Source organism: Protopterus annectens, chromosome 10.part0, assembly GCF_019279795.1.
Source record: "Protopterus annectens isolate FY-2018-M chromosome 10.part0, PAN1.0, whole genome shotgun sequence".
Lineage (NCBI taxonomy): Eukaryota > Metazoa > Chordata > Ceratodontiformes > Protopteridae > Protopterus > Protopterus annectens.
Window position 1 is genome coordinate 249,180,895 of NC_056744.1, and position 18,119 is coordinate 249,199,013.

Sequence of the window (18,119 nt, forward strand, 5' to 3'; positions counted from 1 at the left end):
AGGCAAACTTAAGATGTGAAAGGGAGTAAAGAAGTAAAAAAAGACACTAATGCCAAATTGTATTTGTCATTTTTTTCATTCATAAAAGAACTATCTACATTCTAATGTGCATTGTTTTACATTTCTTTAGATCCATATTTAATATGTGTCTATCATATGTTGTTAGAACACTGTCTCATATGCCAGAGCTAGTATAACTTGTTTAGATGCTAATATATACCGTATGTTAGCTCTTAAAGGCACCAAATACCTAGTTTAGGTGATATGTAGTTAGCAATCTGCATTCAGTTACATTTATACTGCTACTTGTAAAGCTTTTCTAGTACGAATTACATATCACTGCAGGATGCAGGTATCAGCTTGTCAGTGCTACCTCATGAGAATAAACTTTTCACCTTGAGGTGTACAGCTTTTCTTGTATGAATTACACATCACTGCATGATGTCACTATCTATTTGTCAGTGCTATCTCATGGGAACAGATTTTCACCTTGACTTGTACAGCTTTTCTTATATGAATTACACATTTATGCACATATCTACTTCTCAGTGGTACTCAGGGATGCCAGATTTCTTATCCGTCAGGTAGGGACCAAAAAAAATGGTCCTTCATTAAGTGAAGACCAAAAAAAAGGCCTTTAATGTGCAACACCCTTTAGTTCTGCATTAAACACAAGTAGTTCCATGTTTGGAAATTTTTGATTAATCCGTATGCCGATATACGAGCCAACCAAAAAAAATCAGAAAACGCAGTTCAATGCAGAACATCAGGCAGTCCACATTCAACAGAAGTAGCTCCATTTTGTGATTTTTTTGATTGGCATACTGGCCAGTCAAAAAAAGCAAACTGGAGGCTGTTTTGCCAGGATTTTATCTGGCAGTGTAGGACTCGTGATGCTGCTGATCCCAGGACAGTCCCACTCAAATAGGAACATCTGGCAACCCTGGTGGTACCGCATGGGAACCAATTTTCACTTTGATCCTACTGTTGTTTGATTACCAGAGTTAAGCAGTTATTAACTGTTTATCCCCATCTCATTACCCTAATAAATAATTGCTTTTTAAGCTCTTTACAAAACGTAATTATGCACAAAGCAATAAAGCTGGTTAACACCACATAGCTTATTTAAAAATACATAAGTGGAAATGACTGTTCCACAGTCACACTAAATCTGCATAGCCTACTTAAGGAACTCTGCAGTATGGAATTATTCACAAACCAGTCACACCTGATACACTCACCATGGAATAAACTAATGCTCTTATTGTGGGATTTCAGACCAAAGAGTTGTTACTATAAAACTTATCCTTTATAAAAAAAGAGTACAAATTCTTGACAATACCTCACACTACCTTGGTAAAATGCTTTCCTAGTTGCTTAAAATCCAGTATAACTTAGCCTCACTGAATCAGTAGTGAATTATTATTGTGTTTACACAGTTTTACAATTTTAGAACCTTGTTGTTCTCAAACCCTACCTCCTCATAGTTTGTTTGGATGAAGCATGTTTTCATTGAATTAAAGATAGCAATTACTGTACATGCCTCACTGGCTGGAATTAATGATTATAACCTAGTCAAGTATATTTCATGTTGATTTATTTGAATGCCAAGATTGATTGACAGCATACACTTGAAACAGGTTCTATACAAACCTCAGATGACATATTCAGTGAAGTCTCTGTATGATTCTCAGGTGATGCGATTAGAATGCTAACATCTCTTCTTTGGATGTCAGATGGAAGACATGCTCTGTCTCACAGATGCTAGCATTGTACTTTGATCTTTGTCTGTGGAAAATAACTCAGACTATGGAAATTAAACATACTTTTGAATTTACTTCCATTGAATAATCACACAGTGACCGAGTCACTCATGTAATAAAATGAGCTCTCATTTGCAAAGTTGTCTCAAATAATAAAGGACACCACCTCTCCACCCACTGCAGCTTCCCATGTAGTCTAAGACCAGACTTTTACAGAATTTTATGTGACTTTACAAACCACAGTATAACTGAGTCCTTATCTAACAATTTGATGTCAAGTGTTACGTTATCGTTTCTTGGAATAAAGAGAATGCATTGCAAATCACAGATTAATTTTTAACAAAAATAAAAAGTGACCAAAACTACAATTTCTCATTCATGCACATATCTAGTTAATATTATAATTGCATTATAAGGTATATAAAACACTAGCAGGTGCCTAATACCCCAATGCAAAACCATGAAACAAATAAAACTTCCTTTTATAATTTGCAACAACATTCTAGATTTCCATGCATTAAAAGGTGGTTTATCTATGCCATTGGAAACCCAATCCATTTACAGTCATCTAGGAAATCCCCAATGGTCTGGCATTTCTATCTGAAATGAAATGCAGTCTTATCAGTTTACTGATGTTTTTGAATCTGTGCAGTTGTATGATTCATTGGTGCCTTATTTTAAAGAGTAAAAAACAGTAAACTTTATTGTCATTCAGACTATACACAGGAATTGCACAGCTGAATGAAATTTTATTTCTCTAAGCTCAGATAGACATAAATAAACTCATATACAACATAAACAAGAAAAACAAGAAAATGCAAAGCAGAACAACATCAGAGTCCAAGCCAGCCAAAGGCATAAATGTTTCATCATCCATACACGATTTATCACAGTAGTGATTGCATCCATCTGCTCCCTCCACATATCCATCAGCCCCATCTCCAATATTGGCAGCATCCAAATTCCCAGTCAGACTCTCTCTGATCAACACAACCTCAATTCCAGACCCAATCAGACAGATAAAAAAGTCAGATGTCCACTACCTGTATCCAGTGCAACTGCCGCTACCTGAAGGCCTGAATAGCCATACCACTTCAACGATCTCCACACAATCCTCATCATCTAAGCTTTCACCACTTCATCTCCAATATTCTCTCCAACACCAGCAACCCATTTTGGTGTCCATATCTGATCCAAACACTCAGTAGACAAAAGTTGGGCCTCCGCCAACCACATCCAGTGCAACTCGTCACTTGAAGACCTGAACAGCTGCAACCAGCACAAGATCTCCAAAAAAATGCAACAGATTCAACAATCCAACAAGAACCACATCCGCAGTCAAATTGCATACCCGACAAAGTCAGAACAGACTCCACAGAGAGAGAACAGCTCAACAACCCACAAAAATTCAGCAGAAAAACACACAACCCATGTTGGGAGCTGAAGAAGCCACTGCCACACAAGGTGTCACCATCTTGGCTATATTTTACATTATTTTACACAAATAAACAAGCCAGTTGAGTGCTATTAATTCAGAATACACCAAATTTCAGCCAGCACTGAAGCTTAGAGGGATAAAGACCTGATGTTCCCCAGATAAGTTGCATTTATCCAGACACTGGAGGAGCTGTTATAGATAAGGGAGGAGGCTCTGTATCAGTTCTTGTCATGTTTCCCACCAAAGGATGTTAGTTGGCATGAATGGACTGGGGTAAAGCTATAATACATGTTTACAATAGTAGGGAATAATACCAGAATCAGGGACTGAATACATAGGAGCACACACGTGTATTCAGATGTAAGCACACAGTAAAGTCACAGCTGCAGTAGTGGCTACCAGAGCTCACCAAGAAAATACCAAAGCCAGTCATGGATGACAGCACCAATCCCAGCAGTCCACTGTAACCAACATGAGTTTGAATGGGCTGGATTCAAATTGGTGTCTCAGGAGTCTGTATGATCAATATGCAGATAAAAGAAGAATAAACTAAACTGCAATATTTTGCAATGTTTCCGTAATTTCTGATTGTTGTGTACTCCATCTCCTCTGTGGGATAATGTGTCAAATGGAAAATAAAAAACAAGGAATAATCTGATAAATACAGCTGTGTAAACTTAAGTCGGGCTCACTTAACTATTTATTAAAGTTTCCATGCATATGTATGTTTTGTTGTGTACAGCTGAGCAGTGTTGCACTGTAGAGTAAAATATGATGAAGCATCATGTTTAATTAATCTGTATCATAGTGAATGAAATCTGGAATCTCTGTCTTCTTTATGGAATCCTTTTATGTGCAAGATTTACACAAGTTGTATCTCATTGATATTGCACAATGTAACTATAAAATAGATTTATTCTAGTATACAGAATGAAAAAGATTCTGTATCCTTTTCTGACATTTTCATATGAATTTGAGAGTTCTGTGTCATTTCTGGATATTTTTTTTGTATGGAGATTCAATGCATTTATTTCAGCAATAGTCCTCAGTGAAATTTCAGAAATGTAGCAGGTGCTTTGTTCCTTAAATTAAATTGACATATGTGCCATGGGGCATAAACCAGGAAGAAGGCAGAAGGCCTCACACAACCAAACTCATTCCTTACTATGAGTATGCAAACCAGGACAGTGACAGACTGGCAGTAGTCCTTCCCTGGGATTCAATAAACACCATGCAGGAATAGTGCTATTCCTGCATGGAGTGGTTTGTGTCCATGTAGAACAGCAGTGCACTTTGCATATTCATGAAGGTGCGCTGCTGATTAAGCTAAATGGACACAAACCATGATTGGGTGCAGGGGGCATGTTCAAGTAGTGCATGGACATTGAACACGCCCCCTGCACTCAGAAAGTGTCACACAGCACTTTCTAAACACGATCCGGCATAATATTATAGAATTTCTCTAATAGTATGCCAGTATTTCAGTGTCCGCAGACACTGAAATGAAATAAACAATCATCTCAGTGTTTGCAGACACTGAAATGCATACTGAAGCAGGAAAGCAATGCAGGGGTGTGTGACAGGTTCTGTGACAAACCCCCTGCATTGTAGAAGTGCTGTATGAGACCTTGCAACCTACTAAAGCAGGAAATGTGTACAAAGGCACATGTAATGGGGGCTATAGCCCTAAAAGGGACACATCTTAAATATTGCCCTCAGAAACTTTGAAAGTTGATAGGAAACAGGTCATGCATTAGCAGAAATGTCTGAAGGATAGAAGTCTGAAAGTCAAATGTATGTCAATATTGCTTGACAGCAGTCCACATGGACAAAGGCACAAATAATGTGGTGGGGGGGGGGAGCACTAAAAGTGGGGACACTACTTAAATATTGCCCTCACAAACTTAGAAAAGTGGGATAGAAAACAGGATATGCATTAGCATGAATTTCCAAAGGATAGAAGCCTGGAAGTCAAATGTATGCCATTATTTCCTGACTGCAGTCCTCAATGACTTGTCAGAAAACCAAAATACTTGCTATATAACATAATAATATAACAATAATATAATATATTTTTTTACATGCTAAGGAATGTTTAAGCATAGCTAAGCAGGTGGGCACGTTATGGCCCTCCACTTAGCATTGCTTAAACATCCCATAGGAGATAAAGAGAAATATACAGATGACATTCCTAAAATAAGATAGTGTACTTGTTAGAGTCCTGGCTTTATATCCAGGCGTTTATGGTTCTAGTACCAAGACAGGCAACTTTTCTTATATGTGAAAGCAGTGTTAAAATTATTTTTTTAAACTTAAAGTATGTAGTAACTGGATTTTGTCAACCAGGATAGTGCAACTGGTGTAAAATGGAAGTGTGGCTGCATGTAAGATGTGAAATCACACATGTATACACAAGTGTCCCATACAGAATAGTCACACCCCTTGCTAATGTAATGAAAGCACATAGAGGGATATTTATACATGTAATGCACAGCTGTTGCTGCTGAAGAAATGTAGAGCTATGTTCCTTTCCTACACCCATCCTGCACATCCCTATCTGCTTTATATAATGTTTTACCCTCTGCTTGCCCCCATTTCACCACTTTGCTATCACCCTTTTTTCTTTTTTTAAAGAAAATCAGGGCAGGTATAAACCTGGAGCAAGCGGTGCTAAATGAAGATAACAGGGTTTAACCATCTCTTAGCAATGCTTAGCACCATGCAAAACCATGCAAACCCTCTTTCAACTCCTTAAAAGTGCCTTAATCACTCTGACTCTATCAGTCATGTTTCTGCCTGGCAACAAAATAACCAGCCCTGCCAAGTCTTGAACCCTAGATACTGTGCACTACAATAACAGCAAAGTACCACTATACCATCTGAGTGGTGGGAATCTGTAATGATTTTAAAACATATCATTCATTCTGGTCATTTAATATTAATGAAGAAAAATAATCTTTTCTTATTCTGAAACCCATTACCCTATGCACCACAATCACAGCAACATACCTCTACACCATCTGAACTGTAGGAATTTGCAATGTTATTACAGTCATTTAACATAAAGGGGAATTATATATCCATAGTACTGTTACAGACATATATATGTATATATACATATCAAGATATATATATATATATATATATATATATATATATATATATATATATATATTTATTTGTACACACACATATATATATATATATATATATATATATATATATATATATATATATATTTTTTTTTTTTTTTTTGTCATACAGAGATATATAGACAGATAGTTAACCTCTTACTGCAATATATCTGCAAAAAGCCTAACAAATGAGGGGGATAAAGGTCAAACAATAGTGACATATTTCAATTATGGGTGTTACATGCGTAGAAGTCTGCTAGAGTGGCATGGTGTGCTTTTACATACAATGTCAGAAAGATTCCTGGTCTGAAACACAAATGAATGTCAAAATTTACTGATGTCAATGCTCACATCATCCCAGTGATTTCTTGGAAACCCACAACTGTTGTGGACAACAGACAAAACATATGAGCCAAATATCAGGGCAGTGTTTAGACATCTGGACAGTGGAATGGTATGACCGCAGTCATGTAACAGGATGGAAAAACCTATGACAGCCACCAACCATGTCACCCAGCACCTTCTGAACCACAGTAAGATCAACATGATACTAACCCAAATCAGCTCTGGTCAATTACCCATGTATATCCAAATATATCATGCACTACAGGGATAGAACCATAGGGAAAAGCTGATAGTAGTGCATAAATGTCCACCCACAACCATTTGCACCACAGTCATGGCAACATACCAGTACCCCAAATGAACTCTAGAGTAGAACAACTGTTTGAATGAACATATGCTGATTCCTAGTCATACAATACATTGACAGATACTGGCCAAGATAACTGTGTACTGGGAATCCTGAGGTGTTACAGGACCTTTCCCAGTCTGCTCCAACAAACATACACACCTGATAGACCACCAGCAGCCATAGCAGCATGCACAGTCAAATAGAAAAAGGAACTGTGACACTCACATCTGCTACTCTCCCTACCCAGCCAAACAAACATCTACATACAATACTGCTACACAATCTTGGCAGTTGCTTCACAATGGCCAGACATACATAACTCTCATATGTACAGATTTGCATAGAATGTCCAGGGTGTGAGACCATGTTCATGGCCACTGCCACATACCACTTCAAGGAGTCTGCTAAATTAATGGGATAAGACCTTGAGTGCAATCAATAAATAGTGATATCACATACTCCTAATCCTCTTACTGCAACACATCTGGACAAAGCATGGCATACTTGGGGTACATGGTCCAGAAAGAGGGACATATCTCGTATAATGGTGTTACAAACTGAAACAGTTTACAGTGTCACAGGCTTTGTTGTAACATAACATCCCTGAAGGATATGATGTCTGAAATACCAATGGATGTCAACAATTATTCTGACCACAATCCTCACAGTATCCCATTGCTTCCACAAAAACAGATGTCTGAGGAACAGACCAAACATAACAGATGAACCCCTGGGCAGTGTGTGGACATCATGACAGTTTAGAGGTATGTCAGAGACATATCACTGTCAGATGTCAAGTCACACAGAAAATGCATGTCTAGATGAACCCTGGTAAATTAGCAACCCTCTAAGTGTATAACAGCACTACTGACTTACAATCTGTACCCAATTCTGGAGCTTTATTCCCCCATGTTGCTGGGCTGTCTCCACAAGTCCTCTCTTGAGAGGTACTCCCATCTACTGTCTGTGAAGCTGTAGCCCCTACACCTCCATAATGTCCTCCACACAGGGAAGGAAAAGGGGCAAGGCACACATTAAGGCTGCAATTGTAACACTGTGTTGCTATGACATTGGCAAACGGAAAGACAACACAGCTACTCTAAATGAAAGTAGCAAGTGGTAGGCACCGATTGGTGCAAAGGCCATCACCTGCTCATGGGCAGTACCGACAAAAGGCAAACTGCTGCCTATGTAACACAGGTCTTAACCCATCTACACAAAGATAGACTGTGACTATACAAACCTAACCATTTGCATTGTTGTGAAGGAACTCCTGAGCACTATAACAGGTATGTTAATGATGTAAGCATGTAATGGAATGCAGAAGGGGGAATGCAATGATGTCAAATGGGACATTAAACACTATAGGCTGCAACAAGACCTGCTGGACTCACATGCTGCTGTCCAGCATCTATGGCAATTACTGCTTGCCCTGCCTGCATTGACATAGAGCACATCTCTGGCCTCAGTCACCCCAGCAAAGGTCAGCTCATGTATGACTACTACTGCAGTCTCTGTTGTCCAATACTGAGTGTGTAACTGGTAGGCCAGCTACCTGGGATGTTGTAATTACTCATATGTCACATGTGAATGCTACCCTGATACATATGCTTGTCTTGCAAATGTAAGATATTTACATAGGGTATGTGCATACTACACGACAGGTGCAGATGTGTGTGTGTTGAACTGTATGTGATATACTGAGCCCATACCTGACAAATGTCCAGAGTATTACAGACTGACCACATCTGTCTCATATTTGTAGTCAGTGCCTCAAACAGTTGAGTATTGTCTGGCACGTCACTGGCAACCCATTAAAGACTGAAGTCATAACAAATTAGAATACATTTCATTGTCAGATGTCATATTCTGCAGAGTATACCTGTGAATGTGTCACCGTCTTTGCTGGCAACTAAGTGTGTTTCAGCTAGATTCATAAATTGACACTGTTTACTGGCCTTTGCCCACCAGTGAAGTGTGCCTTTGTGCAGATGTCTTGCTCTAACAGGAGATAGGTGTCTTATCATGAAATCCATGTCAATGCAAGCATACCTTGCCCTTTAGGATGCTGACATTTGTGCAGTCACTGACACCTGCTTTCTAGCTGTGGAATGCACACCACCCTTACCAGGTCACTCATCCCATCATACATGTAGACCCCAAATGTAGGCCTGCAAAGCCACAGGAGATGGAGTGTTGAACATTTAGCATTCACATACACACCTCCAGGCTGGACAAATAGTATGTCGCGTGGGTGATATCCCCAGTGCAATTAATAGTTGGCAAAGCACCTACTCAATTCAATGCTAGCTACAGGCCTCCAAACATGACTATGGACACCCACCACACCTATTGGGACCTGCTGTAATTTGTCAGGATTCAATCATCTACCCCTCTCCTGGGTGACTTCAAATACCCAACCATAGTGTGCCTGACCTATGCCACAGGAACATGAATACACATAGATTCCTTGGCTTTGTCAATGGCAATGTAGTGGATCAGCTGGTCAGCACTCCTACAGCAGGTGGGAATATCATGTACCTGGTCCTAACCAACATGAGTAGCCACTGTACCACTCATACAGTGCCATCCTCCTTGGTGATATCTGACCACATAGCCATCACTGTGCAGGTCACCATCTCCTCTGCTACCCCCTCTTTACAGTGTCAAACAGAATGAACTGTACACAAATGACTATAAATCCCCTCAGAATAGGTAGAAGTAGTTTTACAGCCAATGTCCCATTTGTTGGAACTAGAAGTAGTGTCCAGGCCCACACCACAATACCATGTGAGCACCCACATAGCTGTATGGACTCAGGAGTACCTGACAGGACAACATCATCTCCATCAAGGTAGGATAAACACCTGTGGTGGATGGCAGCAATCTACAAATACCATAATAGATGGAAATAATTGCTGTATGGGCCAAAAAGGAACAGGTGCCTCATCGGAAGCAATGTCACCCTGGTCTGTACAAGCAAATAATGGCACAGGTGATGTACCCTAAGTCTGTCTTTGAGTGAAAATCAGACACATCTACCAAGGCAAATCACTAGGCCTTCCACACATGTGTCTGCAATTCCAGAGGCAACACACAAATTTGCTCTGTAGTGGTGGTCAATAACAACACATGCACATATGGCATAGATATAGGCAACCAGCTGCAGACAGGTGAAGTGTAAACACCAGCCCCCCCTATCCCCCCAGTGGTACACATGTGCATGTACAGCACCTGCCTCCTCTCATCATCAGGAAGCAGGTCCATAATGCCTTCTCAAAGGCAACACACAGACGTCTCCATAGTCATGATACCATCCCTGGCTGCATCCCACATAAACACAGGTATGGCTGTCAGATCCATTCCGCACTGTAGTCAACCACAACTTGAGCACCGGTGTCATCAGATCTGCTCAGAGCACAGCCACTGTCATCCCTATATGCAAAGGTGGAGCAATCCACCAACCCAGCCAATATGATGCACATCAGCCTAAGTAGCCTGCTCTGCAAGAGCATGGGAGGTGATATGGCAGACATTATGAACTGGGACATTGACAACATGAAAATGGTTGGGCACACACACCATTGTATTGTCAAAGGGAGATCAGGCCTGTGAAACCTGATTGACCTCTCTGCAGTGGTCAACAAACAGAGGGACAAGGGGAAGATGGTGAACAATGACTACCTTCACCTAGCCCAATCCTCTAATACTAATCCCCGGGTGGACAAGATACATAAACATACACAGTTAGGCACCAAACTGTACATTACCAGATGGGTAGCTAACTGGCCTAATGATAGTAGCCACTCAGTTAATGTAGTAGAACCCACCTCTAATAGTACATTCATCCACAATGCTGTACTCCAAGGGTTGGTCTGGGGGCCTGTACTGTATGAGATATATGTATGAAAGGTAAAGGACAATAGCCCCGTCAGGGCTGTGAAGTTGCAGTTATGACTGGCCACAGTTGGGGATGTCAGTCACACTGTATCCATATGGGGGCTCATGGGCCTCTGATTCCTGAACACCCTCCCCGTCCAAGGTGTTTACCCCCCACATGTGTCATACACCACCCCTGTCTGCTGTCCTGTGTGTCTTGTCTTTCTCCCTACCAAACCTACCTCCTCACACATACCAACAATCCTTCCCCAATATCATACTCTCACCTTAATGAAGGAAAAAAGGGCATCTGTCCCCAAAATATTAATGACTCATATGTAGCTGTCCATTTTGCACAGGTTCCACTGGACACATGTAATCCAGTCCAATTGGCTTGACAACAAATTTATGTTGTCCTCACCCCTCTCTCTGTGATTTGAGTGTCAAAATCCACACCCAAATCCCATAAAAATGCACAGCTGTTGCTGTCTAAGAAATGGACAGCTATGGACCTTCCCTACACCTGTCCTGCACAATCCCTAGCTACCTGTCATATTGTTTTTCCCTCTGCATGCCCCTTTCTCTCCACTTTCTTATGACCCCTTTTACTTTTCTGTTAAAGGAATTAGTGTGGGTGTACATGGCAAAAAGCCACTTAAAACTGCTTTAACCACTCTGACTCCATCAGCCACTGTTCTGCCTAGCAACAACATAGTCAACGCTGACAAGTATCAACCCCATGAACCTGTACACTGTAGTCAGAGCACTGTACTACTACATCATTTGAACTGGAGAAATCTCTAAATCTTTTTCAAACTTATCATGCAGTAGAGACATTCGACAGTAAGGCAAAAGCTCTGTGGAATCACTCAGGTGTTTTTTATATATACATATACAGATATGGAGGTACATATATATGAAAAATATATTAATATATATATATAGGTATACATGATGCATTTGAGTGAATGGCCAACGTCCGTACGTGAACATGCCGAAAGCAGAATCCAAAGATCGCAAAATGTCAAATCTGCAGGTGCCGAACCGGGAATTACCGAACGTCGGCCAGGTCACTATTCCCTCCTGTCCATCCATGGTAGCGCTTGTTGCGGCGGTTGTGTGATTGGGAATTTCAAATTTGATGTTGCACATGATATTACGAGCGTTTGCGCCTATGAGCTTCGACATTACGGTTCGGAATTACAACGGATCGACATTCGGTCGGACGACCAAATGCATGTATTCCAAATATATATATATATATATATATATATATATATATATATATATATATATATATATATATATATATATATATATACTCATAACAAGTAGTGCACTCATAGCTCAGTACCATACCTCTCAACCTGTTGGTGCAAGAAATCTGGTGGCTGTAAGAATGGGGGGACAATGGGCCACAACTAGGGACATATTTCAAATATTGCCCATAAAAATGTAGAAAGTTGCTGGAGTAACAAGGCTTGTTTCAGCATACATGTTCTGAAGGATATGAGGCCTGGAACTGAAATATTGTCATCATTTACTGACAGACATCCTCAGATCATCTCAGTGATTTACCAGAGAAATCAGAATAAATAATGGAACAGAGACAGAATATGAGCAATAAACCTGAATGTTGTACAACAATCCTGCCATTTGAGAGGTATGCTCAGAAGCAATTAGTGCAACAAATCTGGACCAAGCCTGACAAAGTGGGGGAAGAAAGCCATGACAATAGGGACATATCTGAAATACCTGATTAGATAAGCTGATATATTTGCTACAGTAACACCGTCTGTTCTTACATATACTGACCGAAATAGCACAACTTCAAGACTCAATTGCTTCTCAGTAACTAGTACCTGAAATCCTCACACCATCCCACTGATTTTTCAGATACACAACAGTTATGGGGACCAGGACAAAGTTATGAGTCAGACAACTGGACATCCTATGAATATCTGGACATAACATGACAGTTGGGAAAGTACACTGAGCTGCTTAGCATGTCACCAAGTACCATCCAAACTACCGTCAGACTGACATAACACTACCCCAAGTCAGCAATGGGGGTGAATTACACATGCATTTGCAAATATACCAGCCACTACGGATGTAACAGTAGTGAAGAACAGTCACCGGTGTGAGCCTGCATACCCACAACCAATTTCAACACAGTCACAGTGACATACTGATAAGCCAAATGAATAGTAGAGTATAATGACTGTGTGAACATAAATATCATGTTTGACACTCACACAGTACCCCTTCATATACTGCCCCAAGTCACACAATGTAGTCTGACTTCTGCGGTGATACGGAACATGTCTCAATCTGCCTCTACAAACATTTACAGCTGATAGACCACCAGAAACCGGAACAGCATGTACAGTCAGACAGAAAAGGAGTCATGACACTTAAATGTATCCCCCTCCCTGCACAGCGCAACAAACATGTACACACTACACAGCTACACAATTCTGACAGTCTGTTAATTGCTACACATACACAGACCCCCAACTGTACAGATTCCCACAGAATGTCCAGGCTCTGTCCTCATATATATGGCCCCTTCCTCATAACATGTCTGGCTTTCTGCTATATCACTGGGATGATATCAGGAGGAAGGCACTAACTAATGATATACCATATCTATCAACCTCTTACTGCATGACATCTGGACAAAGCCTGACATAATTGGGGGACAGAGGCCTAAACACAGAGACATAATTGGAATATTGCTGTTATTAACTGAGAAAGTTGCTGGTGTTACAGGGTTTGCTGTAACATATCTTAACCGAAGGAAATAAAGTCAGAAACACAAATGAAGTTAGCATTTACTGACTGCAATACCCAGAGTATGCTACTGATTTGCCAAGGATAACAACTGTTGGGAGTAACAGACCAAACATAAGAGTCCAACCTCTGGCCATTCTGTGGATAGCCCTACAGTTGAGAGTTATGTCAACCACATAAAACTGCTGGCTCATTTTTGTTTATTGCAGTTATTCATGGAGAGCCGTGCAGTTCCTTACGCGCAGGGGGATCATTTTGTATGCTACACTCCTTTCCTGCTCCTGCTGGGGGAAAACATGGTGGACTGTGCTATCGCATTTGTAACCAGGCGTTTGGTTCACGTATTTGGATTTGTTTTTGTATTACTTTTGGACCGTTTTGTATTCCATTTCTGAAGGCGCCTTTGTATATCCTGCTTTGTACGCAATATTGTCACATAACACCAGAAGAATATTGGACGTTCTTTATTTATACCAACTGCAGTACGAGGGATATCATCTCCGGTAATGTTTGTGTATACCATCGGGTGAGTGGTTCACTTGTATACAGACTGGGCGAATTACGATCTCGTTTTGGGCTCTCTGAAGTAACTATTTGATATGATATGACACCAAGGGAACCTAATTTTTTCAATTATTAATGCTTGTATGTCCGTGGCCTTATTTTCAACCTGGCGGTCTAGTATTTAGCTGTGGATGTTTCGAGTGAGTAGCGCTTGAATATTGGTTGACTACTGCTTATACGATTGGGGAACCTCATCAAACCAATTGATATATTTCATTTTTAAAAAGGCAGAAGCTATATTTTCTATTTTCTTTTGGTTTGTCTTCAGTAGATACCATCGGAACAGTGCTTAAACAATCCCTTTTTTTCATCTGGGGATTTTGATTTAACTGTTGGAGCTATCGGGTTCATTTTCTATTTTTTGACTCAACAGATTGAGACTTACATATTTGTGGAACTCTATGCAAGCATTTCATATATATTTTTCTGAAAGGCGGAATTTATATTTTCCATTTTGGGGCTGATCCTCAGTATATATATGATTGGAACATTGGCAGACAACTTTTTTACATCTAGGGGTCGTGAGTTACTGTGACTATTTTTGTTTCATGATGCAACTTTATACAAACATTGGACGTTTTCTATGGGTATGATTTATATTTTTTGTATAATGTGGTCACGGCCTTTACAGTATCAGCGCCATTTTGCACTTTGTTGCAATTAGGATTGGACTACATTTATTGTCACTTGAGAGTTAACATCTGTAAATGTTCAAAAGGGACAGTATCTTTATTATTTTTTACAATATAGGTGGATATATTTTTTCTTGTTTCCATTTGGAGTCATTTTGCTGGACTCTATACTGTGCTGCATTTTTTGTAAACTACAATAATTATGTCTCTTTGTCTATACTGTTATTTATTTCAGAAATTTGAATAATTATTGATCGATACACATAACCATTGTTAACATCTATGATCTCTAGTTAGTATTTTGTTGCTTATTTTTCATGCTCTTGATTGTGGGGGCTTATGTATATGTTGTGCAACATTATCTTATTGACTTTTCACTTTTGAAAAGCTTTATCTTGTGTAAGTTTAATATGCTATCTAAGGGTCAATACTAACAAATTCTGAAATAATTTAGTTGATTTATGATCATTTCCCTACACTATATTACAGACATTGAAGATTTATGAAGCTTTTTATCTTTACAGTTAGGAATTCAGTTATATGACTCTATATAATAACATTATCATTTTTGAGCCCCTATGACTGATTTAACTTCAGTATAAGCTAACTATTTCATTTAGTTTGGCATACTGAGTCAGTATCTGTTCATGACTTGCTTCATATGATTTGAACAATACCAGTGCATTTTGGCTAATAGCTATATCTTAATATATTTTTCACTCCATTGATTCAATGTACATTATGACCTCTTGAGTCCTATTCTTTTCACTACTGGGACTATCCTTCTTTAACTCTAATAAATATTAGATATTTGTATGCCAAACAACAGACCTTTTGATTGTCTTTACATAATATTATTATATAAGTACCACTATTGTCCTGTATCAGACGTGGCTACAATGAACCAATTTTTAGTATTATTGTGTATTGCCATTATTGTCTGACCATTGTTAGATCATTTGATCTTCATATACAGGCCGTGGTTTTACTGAAGAACAATTCTGGTCACATTATGGATCTTAAAAAGCTCCTTTTGGATCTATCATCAGATAAAGATGATATTGCAGCATTTGGCATTGGGGATGATACCACTGCCTCAGGGAATATGATTTCTTTAAAACCTGAACAAAAATGTGAACAAGAATTTGCTTCATTAAATAAAAATATGAAGGCACTGAGATCTTGTGTTTGGCATCACAAATTATTAAAAGCCTATTTGGCAAAGGGCATTTGCCCTAGGGGTCTCAGAGTGAAAATACAGCCCTTGGTGGCTAGCCCTGATGAGAATTTACTTACAGAATGGAACTCTATTCAACAGGAATGCTCGATGAAGTTTGTGAAAGCTTTATCTGACTATTACACTAGAATCATTGAGAGTGAAACTACTTTGGTTCTCAAGTCTATTGAGGAATGCAATCATTACCAAAATGAAACTTTTTTTCCTACCCTATTAGCAAAATTGAGTACTGAACTGTTAAGTTTTGATACCATTTTGAAAGAAAGAAAACTTAAAAAGTTTTCTCGTGACCTTTCAGATTATGATAAGGGACAACCGTTCAAGAATGTTAGGCATGTCCGATTTCAAGAAGGACATAATGCTAATAAGCAATTTTCTAAAACAAAAAGGAAACGTCCACGCGCTATATTAAAAGGGCACAGTAATAATACTGAGTCCACTGATTTTGAAACCTCGTCTGGCACAGATACTGACACACAGTCCACCATGGATTCCCCCACCCCCAAACGTAAAAACTATGTATCCCCTTTAGGGAACACAGGGGGAGGAGGAGGGGGGGGTAGGAAGCACAGAAAAAGTCACCAGTCTACAGAATTTGTTGGAGATATTGACCAAAAAGTAAACAATGTATGTAACATATCTAGTACCACACTAACAGATGAACAGATATCTTTACTAAATAAAGGTCTATCCTTCATTCCTGGCTTTTTTGTTCCAGAAGACTCATTTACTAATGACCTATTTGCATTTTGCAGACTTATTAATTTAAAATTGTTTTTCCAGGAACAGGGTGATACAGAATATTCACAAATGGAATGTTTCAAATATCACACTTCTAAATTTACTCCCCCAATGCATCCAGCTGTTAATCTCTTCTTGCGAAGTGTACTTAGTGAGTTACATTTTAAGCATAATTATGAGAGACCTATGTCCAATAACATCACTGATGGTGAAAAATCTTGTCTAGAGGAACTTGTACGTAATAAAGATTTGGTAATTATCAACGCAGACAAAGGAGGGGCAGTGGTAGTGTTAGACTGGTGTGATTATGATATTGAAGCACATAAACAACTTAATGATGCTAAATATTATACAAAAATGCCACTGGACCCCACCTCAGTTTTCAAAAAGGATATTGATGACTTTTTGAACTCTGCTGTTGACAATGGTATTATTGATAAAAAAACACTTTATCATTTAACTATTACTGATCCTACTAGACAACATATTTATTTTCTACCAAAAATACATAAGGATTTTTACATCCACCTGGAAGGCCCATTGTGTCAGGTATGGGGTCGATTACTGAACCTCTTTCTGAATTTCTAACTATGCATTTAAAGCCGTTGTTACTACATGTAAGATCACGAATACAAGACACTACTCAATTTTTGAGTATTGTAAATGATATGCAGTTGGATTCAGATTGGTTACTTTGTACCTTGGACGTAAGTTCACTCTATACCAATATTCCACATTGGGGTGGACTTGATGCTATTGAATTTTGGCTCAATGAATCTAAATTATATCAACCTGGATTCAATACTCTCTTGTTAAATTTGACTGAGCATGTTTTGACTAAAAATGTTTTTTTCTACAACCAGGAATGTTACCTACAGATCAGAGGTACAGCTATGGGGCATCTTTTGCCCCATATATGCAGATCTGTTTATGGCATATATTGAACAAATTATGATCTATGATGACACTCATAATTTGTTTTTGCCAGAAATTGATATCTGGCGTAGATACTTGGATGATTGCTGGATGGTGTGGAGATCGGATGTTCCATATCTCCAGGAATTTATGGAATATCTGAATGATAATATATGGGGAATACAATTTACAATTACCTATGACCGAAAATCAATTACATTTTTGGATGTTTTGGTAACTAGAAACAATGACAACACCTTAACAACTGAAACTCATAGGAAATTCCCTCAATACAATACGATTCTCCACGCATCCAGCTTTCATCC